This window comes from Plectropomus leopardus, chromosome 12 (genome assembly GCF_008729295.1).
Source record: "Plectropomus leopardus isolate mb chromosome 12, YSFRI_Pleo_2.0, whole genome shotgun sequence".
NCBI classification, from domain to species: Eukaryota; Metazoa; Chordata; class Actinopteri; order Perciformes; family Serranidae; genus Plectropomus; species Plectropomus leopardus.
Window position 1 is genome coordinate 9,079,017 of NC_056474.1, and position 17,032 is coordinate 9,096,048.

Sequence of the window (17,032 nt, forward strand, 5' to 3'; positions counted from 1 at the left end):
ATAAATTAAGGATAATCTGTAGTTGGCTCCATATATACAGTGTCAATAACATTTGTTTTTATTTTTTTTATTTTAATTTGTATGGTTGCTGTTCAGGGAACATCCGTGTCTGCATTCTGGTTCAGTCTGTTTGATAACGGCACCAACTACTGTAACCTTCACAACGTGATACAAGGTAGGTGGTCCTCACGTGATGATAATATTGTTCACTTTTCACTTCAGCGGTACTCTCTCATGAGATTTACTAATCAGAGTCAAAATCCAGTCCTGAAATGTGTAATCTGAGGACTATCACTGTCTGTACATGGTTAATCATCTGTCTGTTTCCTGTCTGTACAGGAAGTGGACTCACAAAAGCTCCAGGCTTCGTGGAGTTCACCAACGAGTGGCTCTGCCTCGGAGTTGGACTTTCTGCTTGCAAATGATTGTGAAACGTGTCAAAGTTTTTTGCCATACAGATGAGGAGAATAGATTCACTAAATAAAAGCCACATTTGTGATGACAACATGTTGTGTTTTTGCTGCAACACTAGAAGTCAGCATTATTTTCTGAATTAAGTATTACTGTTTTTACTGTCTTTGGGATATAATCACTTACGTAACATTGCTAAGGTATGGCTATTCCTATGTCCTATAAAGATACTGAAACATGTATTCATACTTTTGTAGGGTAGATTAGAGTATTATATTGTTCTTTTTTTACTGACCTTCTGAAACAGTCAATTAAAAAATCTCAACTCTCAGAATTGTGCTGCTAGACTTTAAACCAAAACAAGCAAGACAGAGTATATTTCCCCGGTTTTAGCAGCACTTCTCTGGCTCCCAGTATCTTTAAAAATAGATTTTAAGGCTGTGCTTGTTTTTAAAGCTTGTGATTGTTGCAGACTCTGTCGTTCTATAATTCTTCATAAGCTCTCAGCTCCTCCACTGGGTCACAATTATACGCACAAGAAAATAGGCAGTGTAGTTTTTGTTAACTATGCACCAAAATTATGGAGAACTTATAAATTTTTATATTTGCTTAGTAATAATAATTACATTTTCTTCCATTAACTCTCCAATTTTTACTTTTTTAAAATCTTCTCATATATATATATATATATATATATATATATATATATATATATATATATATATATATATATATATATATATATATATATATATAATATTATCATTTACTGTCTTTTTATTGCCTAATTATGATAGTCCTTTTTTTGATTTATTGTATCTTTATTGTGAAGCACCTAGAGATACATCTTATGTTGTTGTTGTTACTGTTCTTATTGTTATTTATTTATTTCTTAGTGTTAGTATTAGTATTAGTATTAGTGTGAGCATGCAGAGCTGACCTAAATGTAATAACAGTACTTTGTTTGTACAAATTATAATTTACAGCTTAAAATTGCAGCTCAGCTATCGTCACACAAGGAGTGATACGTTTCTGTAGTTAATGTTTGACACCTGTGACTGCTCCTCAAGGAAGTGACTCACACAGATGGCTAAAATTGAAGTTAAAAGCCTGTCAAAGCTATAAAGCATGCAGACAGGAAGCATAAATGTTTGACTAAACGTTGGACTTTGAACACAATACTATTGCCAACATCCAAAGTGTTTGTTAAGAATTTTATGACCCTTGAATTATGAGACAAAACGAAAATAATCTATATGAGTGAGAAATGTAAGAGATCAGATCTCTGCTCGGGCATGTCATTTCTAATGGATTATCATATGACACGTTAGACAAAATTGTAGTGACATGCATGTTTGAATTGTTTTATAGACACAGTGATTTCATAGAAGTTACATTTAAAAACATGTCAAATGAATGTTATTATATCAGTTTTAAAACCTCCAGTATTTCCATGTGCATATGTGATTTTACCAGTGGAGTCTAATGTGCTCATTTCTTTCCTCTTTTGACTGTTAAACAGGGTTAGATTTAAAAAAAAAAAAAAAAGAAGAAGAAGAAAAGGGCCAACTTGAAATGACTGCAAAGTGATAATTCATTTTCATGATGCAAACAATCTGCTTTTGTCATGCTATCCACAAGACTCTTGAACACTAAAACAAATATTCACGCTCCATTTTCCTTATTCTCAAAAGAGTTCCTGTCATTTGTAGACCTCATTTTGGTTGCGGGTCACCCCAGAATCTGGAGAAAACTTCATCAATTTCACAGGTGTATAACAAAAGGTAATCACTCATTCTACATTCCTTAAACACAGAATAAAGAATGATATAATAACAACATCCATAATAATAGTATCCATATTATAATGTTGCTTTAGTTTTAACCTGACATGCAGTGAAGAAGTGGGACTGACACAAGCTGGGACAAAAAATAAATAAAAATAAAGGATATCACATTATCCAACTACATACTTTGAAAAGGGAAATGCTGTAATACAGCATGTTTAACCTAACAATCACTTTAATTTTGACAATAATTTTGTGCTTTTGAAGTGCATTTAAGTAATTCTGATAATCAAAATTTGCAACACTTCTCCTGTTGCAAATTTGCTATAAACACTAAAGACATCGCATCTGGTTCTTGCACATGAATGTACAATTCTTAGTGTAATCAATCAACTAAACTAAAAAATGTGATTACTTTGTAGCTGTCCCTTATGTTTTGGTACTTGCTCTCATTTTCCTTTTTTAAATTCATTGTAGCTGAATGTAAAGTTCCCCTGAGTTGATTAGAGGTTATTCAGATCACCTGTTGCTCAGGGTGTGTGCACTGACTCCTAATTAAGAAGTGAGGGCAGCTGTGTGCATTTTTCCCTCTGGGCCAATCAGGGTGTGACAACGCCCTCTCTGAGAGCCTAAGAGAGGCGAGGAAGCACACACTCAGGATACTCTGATCCTTCCTCAATCCAATGCAGACCTCATGGTAGCAGAACTTGTCAGCTAGAAACTACAGGTCCCATTTATACTTGAGTGTTGTCTTTTGCTGCTCTGTTTGAGGGTGATTTTTGCGCACCCTGAAGTGCTGGGAATATTAAAAAGCCCCTTAACACTGATCACCTGCACCTGGGCTGTTCTCAGGGTTTATGTGCAAGAGTTTTGCTTGCCTAAAATCTTAACACTATCAGACCTCATATAGGGATTTTGTTTATTAGTGTATCTCACTATAACCCCTACCTCCAAATATAAACACATTTGGTTATTATTGAGGTCATATTTATTATTTTAAAGGAGGCACTTTCCATTGCAAAGGCTTTCCTGAGATTTGTTTCTACAAGTAAAAATATATTTTTTTTACTATGTTGTTGGAAAACTGCACACTTCTTTTCAACCAGCCAAAATCTGAGAAATCAGTACCACTAAAACCAGTTTTCTCAACATGTTCTCATCCCAAGTCATTACATATTGCCACTTTGTCAGTAGACTTCTGCATCTACATATTATGCTTTTTAGGTATTCTACTTTTGACGTTCTGGGATGCTGCTCCCGACACTGGGATGTCAACAAAAGCACATGGTGGAATTACACTACAAAAGCATGTGGTAATGTTTAGGCAACAAAAGCATGGATGGTTAGGTGTAGAAAAAAAAACGAACACCAAACTTCTGCATGAAAGTCCATGGATATTTGAATCCACCCCTCTCATCCACCTATGCTACATTAACCTTCATACTCCTTATATTGTGTTATGTGTATTATGTTACTGCACAGTCTTCACACTTATTGGTGGTTCTCTGGCCAGAATGTTGATTAAAAGAGCATTTAAAAAAATCATTGAATCTTGCAAGTCACATATTGTCTTTTGCAGTTTGGCACTTCTTTTTATCCGGTATACGCAGACATCCACTGCTGCCTCCTGATTCTGTGTTGTTCCACTTTTTCCTGCCAACTAAGAGAAGTCATCTGACTTGTGAATGACCATCATGCAGAATAGAGTGATTTCACAGAATATAAAAGCGAGTGGAAAATTTCAGAGAATCATTCTTATCTGATAATGCAGATGATAGTGACATATTTGTCCACAGACACAACACGAAACCGATGTGATGTCAACAGACCTTAGGCATTATATATATTTTATATGTTACTTTTTATTTCTTTTTTTTCCTGCACTTTAACAACATTTTGTCATGAATTGTATAGAATTTAAAGTTTAAATGTGACATTAAGCTGCATCTAATTAGAACTTTTTCATTTTAAATGTATCAAGGACAAGCTATGACTCAGATGTGGAGAGCAGATTCACAGGCGGAATCATGATCGTCATCTGCATAGATTGAAACATTTGCATACATTTTAAAAGCATTTTGCAACATAAAAAGCCATATTTGTATAGCTGCCAGCTTGTTAGGTTCGACAGGGGGCAGATCCATAACCAAGGCAAGCCCAGTCATTGGTCATCTCCAAAAAGCCTGGTGCCGAGTCGAGGCCACTTGCTGAAATCAAAAAGATTCATTTGCATAAACCAAAAGATGGAAATAAAATCCATGTGTATGTTTAGTATTTATATTCATTTGCACACACAAGTGCATCCACAAAGAGGAAAGAAAGCGTGTTCAGTGACAGAATAAATTTTAATTTTTAGGAAAGACTAAACTTGGTTGGTTATAAGCAGCATGCATGACAAGATAATTATCATCTATCAGAAAAAGACACTCACCTGTCAGCAGATTGTACAGGTTGCAGTAGTTGAGGCCGCCGTCAAGAGGGTTGCTGAATGTGAGAGAAGCAGACTGAGCCTGTTTCAAATAAACAAAATATGCAAGTTTAAATGTGTTATTGTTTTGATATGGTGAAGTCATTCATGGGAATTATCGAATATTAGTGAGACTTACAGACACACGGCAGCTGCCGGTCAGAGTGGTGGTGTGAAGGTTGAACTCTATGCTCTCAACATGCATGCGGTCTGAGGAGGTGTGGTGGGCCTCGATAGACTCATCAGTGGCTGAAACAAGCTGGAATGGACGACAACTCAGGTGCTTATTGATGACTTGATATTTGGTCATCACAGAATCATTTTGCACCATTAATACACAATGAAAAAAGTTGCATTTGTGTTCTAGTATAATATAATGGTAATAATAATACATTTTATTTATTGAGTGCTTTTCATATTACTCATAGACACTTTATCTAAGTCAAATAACTAAATAAAATATCAAACAGAATAAAATGGAATACACATACATACACTTAAGATACATACATCACAGCAAAGTAAGACTTAAATTAAGATTAGGTTCAGAGACATGCTTTTAAAAGACTTTGTTATGATTAGAGTTAGAAAATGTACAGCTTTTTTAAAAACAGAAAATAAAGCCCCACCAACCGAAATTAAGACAAAAACTTAACATGCAGTTATTAAAAACAGTTACAATGATGTTTTTGTTTTTTTAATTAAGAAATCCAGATTAAGGGTCCAAGGATACAGGGTGTTGTACAGTATGTTGTATAATCCCCTTGAAGGCAAACGTGTGATCTGTGATTTAGTGTTATATAATTAAAACTAACTCCACTTACTGTTTTCTTATCGTCAAAGGTTGGTTTATTTAAATGTGTGCAAACACATATTTTGAATTATGATCAGTGGAGAAACAGAAAAAAATATGTTTAAGCCTCTGTGTATGTCAGGCATTAAGTGTCTAAAAATAATTTTTATTACTGCCTGTGTGTTAAAACGCCAGAGAAGCAATAATTTAACAAAACTTACCATGTAGTGGCATTTTTCGCAGCCTTTTGCAGGACTGAAGGCTTGAATCTGATGCACTAGTCTGCTGCCGACATCAGCACAAGGCATCCCAAAGAGCCTGAAGAGAGAATTTATCACAGTATGGACACATTATTGTTGAAATGACAGGAAGCAGCAACAATTTGCTTCCAGCTGATTCTTTTATGGTATATAATGTTTGCATTGCTAGGTAACAGAATTTCTCCCAGAGCTTGAGTACAAAGACACAAATAAACCAGTGATGACGGGTAATCGGTCTTACCAGAGTGTTCTGCAGAAAGCATGGTAAGGGGGTAGAGGTTGGCTTGAAGCTGGAGAGACAAACAATCCTGCAGTGAGAGCAGACGCCAGCAGCAGCAGCGGAGGTCTCATGGTTGCAAAGATGCAGGTTTCTTCAATATGGCAAGAGAGAGTGTGCTATTTTGTTCTGTAGAGTCTTAAGTATCACTGCAAAATGTGAGCTTGTGACTGAGCAAGTGGATACAATTCAGAGTCCGATGTAAAAGGCTCATCACGAGGATCAGCAATTAATCAGATCAAAGATGTGAGCTCATGTCTTAAGTCACAGCAGTTAGAGTTAATGTAAAGATATGTGCATGTGTTTGTGGTGTTACAGTGTAAGTTATTTACCATGATACAGGCAAAACAAATGGCCTGGGTCTGAGGTGAAGCACTGATAAAGACTTGGTAATATAGTATTTATGCCACAATTAAAGCACCCAACATCAGATGTCTTCTTCTATTTTGTGTCACTAAGGTCCTCCACTACTTCACTTTTAAATGTTCCTCATGTTTCCCATAAAAGTACCAGTGAGAGTGCTTTCTGTTTAATGCCCCTAAACCGTGGAGCTCACTGTCTTGGGATATTAGAATGACAAGTTCTCTCTCTTTTTTAAGCAAATTAAAGATATTTTTACGGTCTTGTTTCAACTATTGTTTTTTACTTTATTTTATCCCTGCATTTTATAGTATTTTTTTAGACTTTATCTTTGTAATGCTAATTTGTTGTTGTTTTTTAACTGTTTAATTGCAATTTTCTAGTCTTCCAAAACTTTATGTATAATTGTCTATATTATCCTGTAAATTGTGTCTGTGTTGTTTAAATTTTGCTATGTGAAGCACAATTATTTTTTATCTAAAAATATGAAACATATTTCTACATATCAAAACATATCTCTAAATGAATACTTAAACACCCCAAAAGGTCATTTGTGTGTCAGTTACTCTGCGCTGAATTCTTTTGGATTCACCATGGAGGCATGCGAGAAAAACAAAATTTTCTTCAGAAATTAAACATAGTATGGGTGAGTAATTGATATACAAATGGTAATTTGGGTGGTGAAGTATTGCTTTATCCCACTTTTTTATTTCCTGTATGTAATAACCAGTATCAGTGAACACCGATGTTTAAACACGGCCTTAATTCTAGCCTAAAATAACGAATTTACACCGGAAATTTTCACTTGCCCAGGAGAAACCAACCCCTTCTGTATCTGCAGAGTGTGACATGAAAACCCTCCAATAAGTTACAGCAAATGTGACACTTCGATGATCTGTCCATGAACGCCTGATAAAAATGAAATATACACAAGCAGAGTTGTGATAAAATTTCAACTTTTTAATGGTATTTTTTTCTCAAGGATACATACATGTTTCTAATTTAAATGCAACAAAATCATGGCATGATTTGGTGAAGCAATTTCAGTATAAAAACTTGTTAGAGTTTACAGGTGGTGAGTGAGTAGCCCAGGCACGCCCATTCATTGGTCATCTCCATGAAGCCTGGCTCTGAGGTGAGGCCGCTCGCTGCGATCAAAACACGTATGAAAGTGACGTCATTCCACATTCATGCTTAATACTCATTTATTTAACAAAGTTGTCTCTGTAGTTTATATTTTGATCCTGAACTCACCTGACAGCAGGTTGTAGAGGTTGCAGTAGTTGAGTCCGCCATCAAGAAGGGTAAATCCAAGAGAGCTGGACAGGCCCTGGAAATTAAGCAAGTAATATGTGCAAATTTATACTAATGATAATTGTACTGTAAATTCTCTTTTAATGGGTTACTTTAAAAATTTTCGACCTGGGCCCTATTTTTGCAAGTTTTTGTGTCTACGTGACTGATGGGAACAACATTTTTTGAAACTGGGCAAATATTTAAGGAGAGGCCTAGAGACGAGAAACAGGCTGCAATGTAACCGCCAGCGACATTTTTGAACCTTCAGTTTTTGTCTGGTTTTGCCACTGACAGGCTCAGGCTTATTATTCAAAGTATCTGACAACATTATGGAAAGGATCCCTACAGAGATAGAACTTTTTGTTTAGTTTTACCAGAAACTAACCTCCAGACTCCATTTAAATAATTTTAAAATCGTATATACACTTAATTTAAAGCAAAAAAAATTCTCAAGAATTCAGAAAATCTGCTGGATCTATACATGCTTAAATTACTATGTATTATGTAAATGAAATCTGGTGGGTTTGGCAATGGTGATTTTTGGGCTGTTTTGGCTTAAACAAAAAGGATCTTACATTTAACAGAAATGTCCACCTCTGTAGGGCCTTTTCCATAATGTTGTCAGATGCTTAGAATAATCATTGGCACCTGTCAGTGGTCAAAAAAGAAAAAAAAAAAGCACTTATAATGAATGTACAATGATAGTGCTAACATCAGTCACTACTGACCAATCTTAAAATATGTAATTCACCACTTAGACACAAAAAGAATAGGACAATAGGGTCCAAATAAAAACAGCAACAACACAAACAAATTTAAAATATATAAAATATGAGTATCATTGAAACTTACAGTCACACGGCAGCCGCCGGTCAACACGGTGGGGCTCAAAGTGAAGCTGATGTTCTCACCCTTGAGGGCGTCCAGAGAAGTGTGGTTGGCTCTGATAAACTGAGGGGTGGTTGCCACAAGCTGGAAAAGACAGCATCACTAAACTGTATTCATTTCTGTCACGATGACTTAATAACAGACTCAAAGACAGTTTCTTTCCCACAGCCATAACCACCCTGAACTGCAATATGCACTTACCTCAGCAATTACATTTCTAGTGCAATACATTTCTCCATATTTGCAATGTCATTCTTTCTGTTTTTTTATTCTATTTATATACCATTGCTATTTGCATGTTAATGTATGAATGTGTTTTTTTTAATGTGCAAATAAGGTCGTCTGAGTGTCATGCACCTATTGGCAAAGTTTTTTAAATTTCATTATACAATGTATAATGGCAATAAAGGCTTCCTATTCTATTTCTATTCTATTCTACTGTATTTCTTATCTATGTAAAATATAATTTACATTAACAGAAGAATAGCTCTTACCGTATACTCAGGGCTTAAGGCTAGAATCTGTTGAACTACCTTGGTGCTGATTTCGGCACAAGGCGTTGCAAAGAGCCTAAAAAAAGAGAAGCTTGACATTTTAATGCTTTACAGAAGAGAGAGCATCAACAATGCTGAGTAAAATGTTCTTTGATACATAGTACATTGAACTTTTCTCACAAAATAATCCTGTCTTGATTCACATTCAAATGTACGAGACATAGAATGACCACCTCAGACCCAGCAATCCTAACTCACCACATTGCTCTGCAGAAGGCACGGTAAGGAACAGGGACAGGAACGGGGAAAGGAGCATGACCAGGGAAAGGTCCGGGGACAGGGGCGGCAGCCAGAGAGCCAAACAGTCCTGCAAAGAGAGCAGAGGCCAACAGCAAAGTCCTCATGGTTGAAATGGAGCAGGTTTCCTCTTCCTGAGGAGCAGTGGTGGAGTGAGAATGAGTGAAGATGCTTCCCCTTTCTGAGCCAATTTATACAAAATAACAGGCTTGTCATGAGGCCCAGTAATGATCCTTAAAATTGATTTGGTTGAGGCTGTGACTTGTGTGTCTTGTGGTGATTGTCTGAGTTGACAATAAAATGCCTTGAATTGTGAAAATACTGTTATCCCTTTTATTGAGGATAATCCAGCCTGTTCTCATTCCAAAGTCATCATATACCGCCGCTTTGTCAGTGATCAATGCCAAAAGCCACCATTCACGATGGTATGATACGCCACTGGGCAGCAACAGTTTTTAACATGGCCAGACAGAACCTTTTGCGGTGTTATGATATGTTGTCAGTCAACTGAACAGCACCTGTCGCGGCAGTATGATCTGTGGACCTGTGGCATCATTTCATAACACATTCAGACAGAACCCGTTGTGGCCGTATGATATGCCACTGAATGGTGTGAAGTTTAAACGGAGCTGGTAACGATGTAATATAAGGAGCTGGAAGGCCCCAGACTTTCACCTTGAGCCTGGTGTTCGCTTCCCAGTTGACAGCTTCTATGTAGGGAAGGTGGTGGGGTCATTTGCATGTAAGTGCGTAGGGTCCATTGTCTCATAATGGCCGTGGCTAAAACATAACAACGCCTTTGGATGGTGACAAAGAAAATTCCCTTGCAAGACTCTAAGATGCCAAAATGCTTGCTGCTTTTTAGAGGATTTTGTTGGTTACAGAAAGAATTCAGGTTGCCTTGTTTCACTCCACAGAGAAGCTGCATTTCGTTACAGACTCAATGTGTATCTTTGTCATTAAGAGTTGACATGTGTCCTTACACCTCTGACCAACCGCTACTTTGTAGAAGCGGTTTTTGTGGCCCTGGGAGGTGTTGCTGTTGGAGACACTAGGCCCCTGAAAATGAGAGGGTAGTCATAAGGAGGGAAACTCTGCCTGCATGTTTGCAACAAAGGGTCTTTCAGAGTACAGTACCCTCTCAGAGTCTTTAGGTGGAGTCCTGGAGACATTGCCGCTTGGGGACTCATTATTTCTGCTTGCCTGGGGACTTTAAAGAAGGATGGAAGTGAATGATTCGGATCCAAAACCTGTGCTAGTCATGAACTGACTGCTCTCAGGAGACCATGTGTCTTCATGGCTGTTCAAAAATGTGATCCACCAGCCAATGCTTGGCCCACAGATAAGACAAAAAAAAAGACATCATCACCTGACCTGGTTCTGGTGTTTAGACACTCAGTTCTCTATGCTTACATGTGTGATTAACCTTTTGTTAGGAGGACTCTGTTAAAGATCCCATGGTGAATGCAGCTATATAATAAAACTCATTCTTTAGCCATCCCATCATGCATGATCCACTCAACAATGTCACACAATTGAACAAACGAACTAACCAACACTCATCACAAGTTGTCACAGATTGCAACTTTGTCATTGGCCTTCTGTGTCTACATAATGCTCTAGGTATCATTTTGTGTCTGTTGTTGACATTCTGGGATGCTGCTACCTATGCCAAGATGTCAATAAAAGCACATGGTGGGATTACGCTACAAATGCACATGGTTATGTTCATGCAACAAAAGTACATGGCAACCAATACTGGGACATCAAAAGCACATACATAGGATTAGGCAGCAAAGTCATAGATGGTAAGGTTTAGGCAAAAACGACACATGGTAAGGTGTAAGAAAATCACATCACATTCAGACAGGAAGCAAATACTGTGAAAGTCCAGTGTTTGTTTGACCCATCCACCGTCCCTCCAAACCACCCTGTAGGCACCCTTGCACTCCTTATATTATGGCGTTACAGGCAGCATTTCAATCTGACGCCATCCAGCGGCATATCATGTGGACACCACCTGTTTGCATATCATGCTGCCGCAGCAGGTGCCATCTGGCTGACTGGTGATGTATCATACAGCCGCAAAGGGTGGTTATTGCCGTCGGGATCTTAGGGCGAAATCGCTGCAAAGCGGTGGTATTTGGAATGAGAATAAGCTTGTTAGCTCTACTAACCAATCGGGGCAGGGGTAGACAAGCAGCTCCTGTGTTTACAGAGGTATAATTACTGTATTTCTTAATGGAGTCTGGCTTTAAAAAAAACAACAGATTAAATTTAACTTTCTGTTTGGTTACTCCCTGGAAAGGGCTGTCTGTTTTGAAAGGAGGATATGACTGATAAATGAGACTTGGATTACACTGCACAAGTTGTTTGAGAATTTTTAAATGGATGGTAAGATTATGAATAGCTTTGCTTTTGTTACATGTACCCTCAATTACTTTAATTTATCAATTTTATTTCTGAGTTTGGATTCTTAACTCACTATGGAGGCATGAGAGAAAAAGGTTTTCTTCATGAATTCAGCATAACAAGTAATCAGTTGAGTAACAGATATACAAATGTTCATTTGGGGGTAAAGTGGGCCTGTTCCTTTAATGGGACCTTAAAATTCCATTAATCATAATATTAATTTTTTAATCAAATATTTCAGGGTTACATTAGAGAGCACACAGGAAATTTGAGGAGTGAGATGACGAATAACAAGCAACAAAGGTCCACAGCTGCAATCAAGGAAGATGTGATTGTATGTTCATAATTGTCCACCAGGGTTCCTCAGGACCAGATCTAATAGTTATAAAAGGAAGACAGCCTTTATTAGATTCACATCTTAGTTACACCCACTAGTGACACATTAGGTAACCACTGGAGACGCACTGTTTCCTTGTTTCTTGTTGTTCATTTCATTTGAACTTTTAAAGGCTTCACAGCGAGGGGCAGAGTGCTTCAGAGGACAACACCTCCAGCTACAACCAGGCTCCTGCTGCTAGCTGCCGACTCAGCTGCAGACCAGCTGACATTCTCATATAAAATTAATATATACCCATACAGCAGTACTTAGATTTATAATGACAAATAAATATTGTACATTTAAAGTAAAGAGGGGAGGGAATAAGTGTGTACTATTTTTTTTTTTTTAAATCCCTAAAAGATACAATAAATGCACAGATAGACAACATTAAACTGCTGGACTACTGATATATTAGTCCAGGCCAGTCCTCTATGTCCCAATGATGAGATAAGATGAGGTAAACTTTATTGCCCCAATGGAAATTTGTCTTGAGCAAAGAAGAGCTGCACAACATTTAAACAAAACAAGACATTAACTGCAGGGCAAACAATATACAGTGGACAGTATGGTATCAAATGACTTGGATACAAAAATGATAGCGAAATATTGCACACACCCTATAATAAATTACCAATACTATAATACAAAAAACACTATAAAAAGTATAAAAACATGGATTGTGATACTGAATAGCAGCCCAAAAATGGTCACTAGATTTTTAAGAACACTGAAGGTTTGTTCTTCATCAAAGTTTTAAGTGTTTTCTGGAACAGTAATTTTTGTCTGCTACTTACACAAATTAAATGAAAAGTGTCTTTCCGGATTGCTGAGCTAGGAAAATATTCGAATCTGTGGATGATAATTTTTGTTTTCTTCCATGTAATTGAGGAATTTGGTGATTTCACCCACGAAAGACAGGATCAGTTATGGTCACTGAAACTAAACAGTTGAAGCAGAGTAATCACATACACATTATGTAGTTGCAAAGGCTATCCTAAAAATGTGTCAATAAAGAATAGGTGACATCTTAAAACTTACTCCATGATGAATTTAATATAGCCAAAAAAAATCTAATAAATGATTGATATTTTTGCAGTATGACTTCTATGTATTTACTTTTTGTTTATGTCTGCACTTTTCTTTCTCTAAATTCTTTATTGATTTGTTTATTGTCAATTGTTTAGCCCTTTAAAACCTGGATCAACATACATTTTCGTGTGCTGAGTTTAGACGCATCTCACAAGTATTTAAATCTTTGAACCCTGAGCAATTTAGTTTGATTTCTTTCACAAACATAGGAAAAAGGTTATGAGCAACTTGGCAAGAAATGTCCCTCAAATTGCTAGAAATTAGTAGATTTGGATTTTTTTTACAAAAAGGGTCAAATGTCATTTATAATTACCATACTTATTTATTTAAAAGTTATGTTGCAGTATTCTTAAGCCTTTTTCTCAGCTAATTTCCTTGTATTTTTTTTTTTTTTTTTTTTCCTTTTTTGACTAATTTTTAGGGAATTTTCTCTTTTTAACTTTAAGGGTTTTTTTTGCTAATTTTTTTAACCCGACAAAGATCTCATTAGGATTGAAATGTTATTTTAATGAAACTCTTGTGGCATGGAGTAACCAAACTGCTGAGTAGTGTGACACTCCTCTAACTGTAAATTGGCGCCATGTGAGGCTCGTCAGCTGATTGAGCTCACCTGGGCCCTCATAGGCTATAAAAGCTGGTCCATGTGTTCACTCTGCCCCTCTGTTCCTACTCTTACTGCTTGCATGCAGGCTGCACGCTTGTCTTTTGTTTTTGTACATAAACGTCATACCTATGCTTCAATGCCTGATAAACTTTAGTTTTAGTAAACAACTTTTGTTTGAAGCATGACGTTCCTAGTTACACTGACACAGTTTGTGATAGCGTCCCTCTTTTTTTCAGTTTTAGGGTGACGGGACATTCTGATACTAGAGAATTATGGGCTACAGCCTCTGACAAGGTTGTGTTCAGTCTTTAAGACAGCACGATGAAGACGTTTTGTTTCTCATCCACAGCCTTCTCAGCTCTTAAGTCACCCTTGACTCAGCACTTCTGCATGCACCGTGACCTGGATGGCTGATAACCTTCACAGTCACTTTGTTGTGCACCTAGTCCCTTTTTTTGTGCACTTTTGTACCTGTTCTCACTCAGAGAGGAAGTGACTCAGACAAAAGGCCACAGAGAAAGTAATGAGTCATTGTGCCCCTCAAAGAAAGCAGCAATGAATATGTCCTGCACACTGAGTTGTCCATTCTGCAGGTATCAATATCAAAGATTAATCTGTAGTTTCTTACAAAAAACAAACAAACAAAAAAAAAACACAACATGTCCCGTCTCTCTACAGGCAACGCCTTCAAAAATGTTATTAAACTTTAATAGTTTGTGATGCTGGATTTGTGTGCGATTGTCCTTGGAAATTTGGCTTACTTGATGTATATTGAAATCTTATTTTGTGATGAACTTTAACATCCAGTTTAATCAGTTATTTAAGTATATTTTGTGGAATAATTTAATCCAAGTTTCCTGAATAAATATTCCTTTAAAGGAATACTTCACCAACAAAATGATCATATGTATATCAGTTACTCACAACTTTTAATGTTGAATTTGTGAAGAAATCTTTTTTTATGTGCATGCCTTTACACTGGGAACAAACTGAGAAAATTCTTAAAGAATTGGAGTAAGTGGGGGCCATGTTCAACAACAGCAAAACTTTATCAAAAAATCTGTTGACAAACTCTTATAAAACTTGTACACTGTAATACAAGTCTCATTTATACAGTCAAATGCTCAGGATTTCCCTAATATGCATTTCCTCTAAAACATTATGCTTTAAAACTCTTCACATAAACAACCTCATGCACACACAAGTAGCATGGTGAAGCATGTGCATTAAAACTCTTGCGTGGGTCCAGACCTTTAAATCTGCCGACTCAACTGAGTTCGAGTTGACAGATTGTGAAGATGGAAACAAATTGAACAAAGTTGTCCAATATCAGGCAATTAGGACTCTGCTCATGCATTCAATTGAGCAGAGTTCAACTTTTGCCCCTTTTTAAATTAAAATTCATCAAGAATTTCCTGATTTTTTAAAAATTATTCTTTGCTCACTGTGGAGGCATGCAAGGAAAAAAAAAAAAGGTTTTTTCCAGACTCCGATGTAACACGAGGTGACTGATATATTTTGTGGGTGAAGTACTTAATAATGTTGCCTCTTAAGCGGCTTATTATGTTCAGGTTGTCACTTTGTTGGAGAAGAGTACTTAAAGTGAAGAACTAAGAAACTTGTTTGTATTTGTGTGTGAGAGCACGATACCAGGAGACACTCATTATGCACTTGTTTTATTTACAACACACAGCATTTTCTTTATCCATGGAATGAATGGCTTCAAAACAAAATTCTCCCAAGCAGACAATAAACACTCTGTCTTTATGTACATATTATGCAATATGTTTACTTCTCATACACCTGGAGAATATACTGCATGTATCTGTGTATAAGATCTCAACTGCACTGATTACAAAATGCTCCCTGTCTCCTCCGCACCTTTGCCTCTCTGGCATATCGACCGCTGTCTAATCTGCCCCGTCTACTTCCTTGTAACGACACTCCAAATTAGCCCTAATGCTTAGCAGCGTGTGTCAAGGCAGACAAGAAAAAAAGCTCGGAAGAGTCTGGAGATAAACAGGGTCAGGCCAGAGCACTGAGACTTCCCGCTAACACTCTAAAATGTCGCATTTCAAGTGATAAAAGTGTCAAAAAAGAGCATTTTCAATATGTAACCTTTTCAAGTTTGTGATTTACCTCTGAAAAATGGAAAAACATTCACACCAGATGAATTGTTTGTTGAGGCAGTAACAGAGGGAGGATTACTTCACTAAAACTAGGGAAAAAAACCTTATTTCAAACCCATTTTATTGACAGCTTGTTGCCCTCGGTACAATGCAACGCAAGATTTCAGGTGCTGAGCACAGAGGAATAAATACGACGATTAATACAGTACCAACTCGCCTCACTGGCCGATTTTTATTCTTGCTGGAGCTGCCAAACCCTCATCACAAACACACAAACTGATAAGACATCACACACACACACACACACACACACACACACACACACACACACACACACAAAAAAAAAACCAAAAAAACAACTGAGCCAAAGGTTGTTTGCTTCCACCTTAAATTACAGTGGTCAGATCAACATTGATGTGCACTGGCTCGTTTTAAAGATTTTATCGCCTTTAGAATGTGTACAATTTTTTCTTCATCTGTTTGACAGTCGCTTGAAGATTGGAACAGGGAGGCTGGAAGTTTGTAATTTTACATATAAATGGCAGTTGCATCCAACAGAAACCTGCAATACTGATCAATCACTTAATTTAGCCTTAATGGAAGAGACTGAATGGTACAAGTGTGTTCGAATGATCAATGGCCTCTTAGTTTAAACAAACCTTTTGTAAGTTTTTATCCCTTACAAATGATGAGATAAAACCACATCTCATCAGTCACTGGTCCTACCTTTCATAGAATATTTTCAAATCAATTCCTTCTGTGATATGGCATAAAACGGCACTGCCTCGATATAAACAGAAGATTCTGTCAGACATCCTGCACAGCTGACGACCATTTCAAGTAAAACAGTAACAAAATCAAGGAACATAAATATTTTTAAGAAGAATAAATCACATCATGAATGCTCACAGACAGGTCATCTGGCAAACTCTGACAAACGTAACGCCACACTACCACTTTGTTACACGTATGGCATCAACCAAAGACAAACTGGCGATGTATTTCATCCAGGTTGTGTATTGCATTTATGGTACAACACATGGGAGATGCAGAAAAAGCTCAGTTTAGCTTTATGTGACCTCAGAGAGA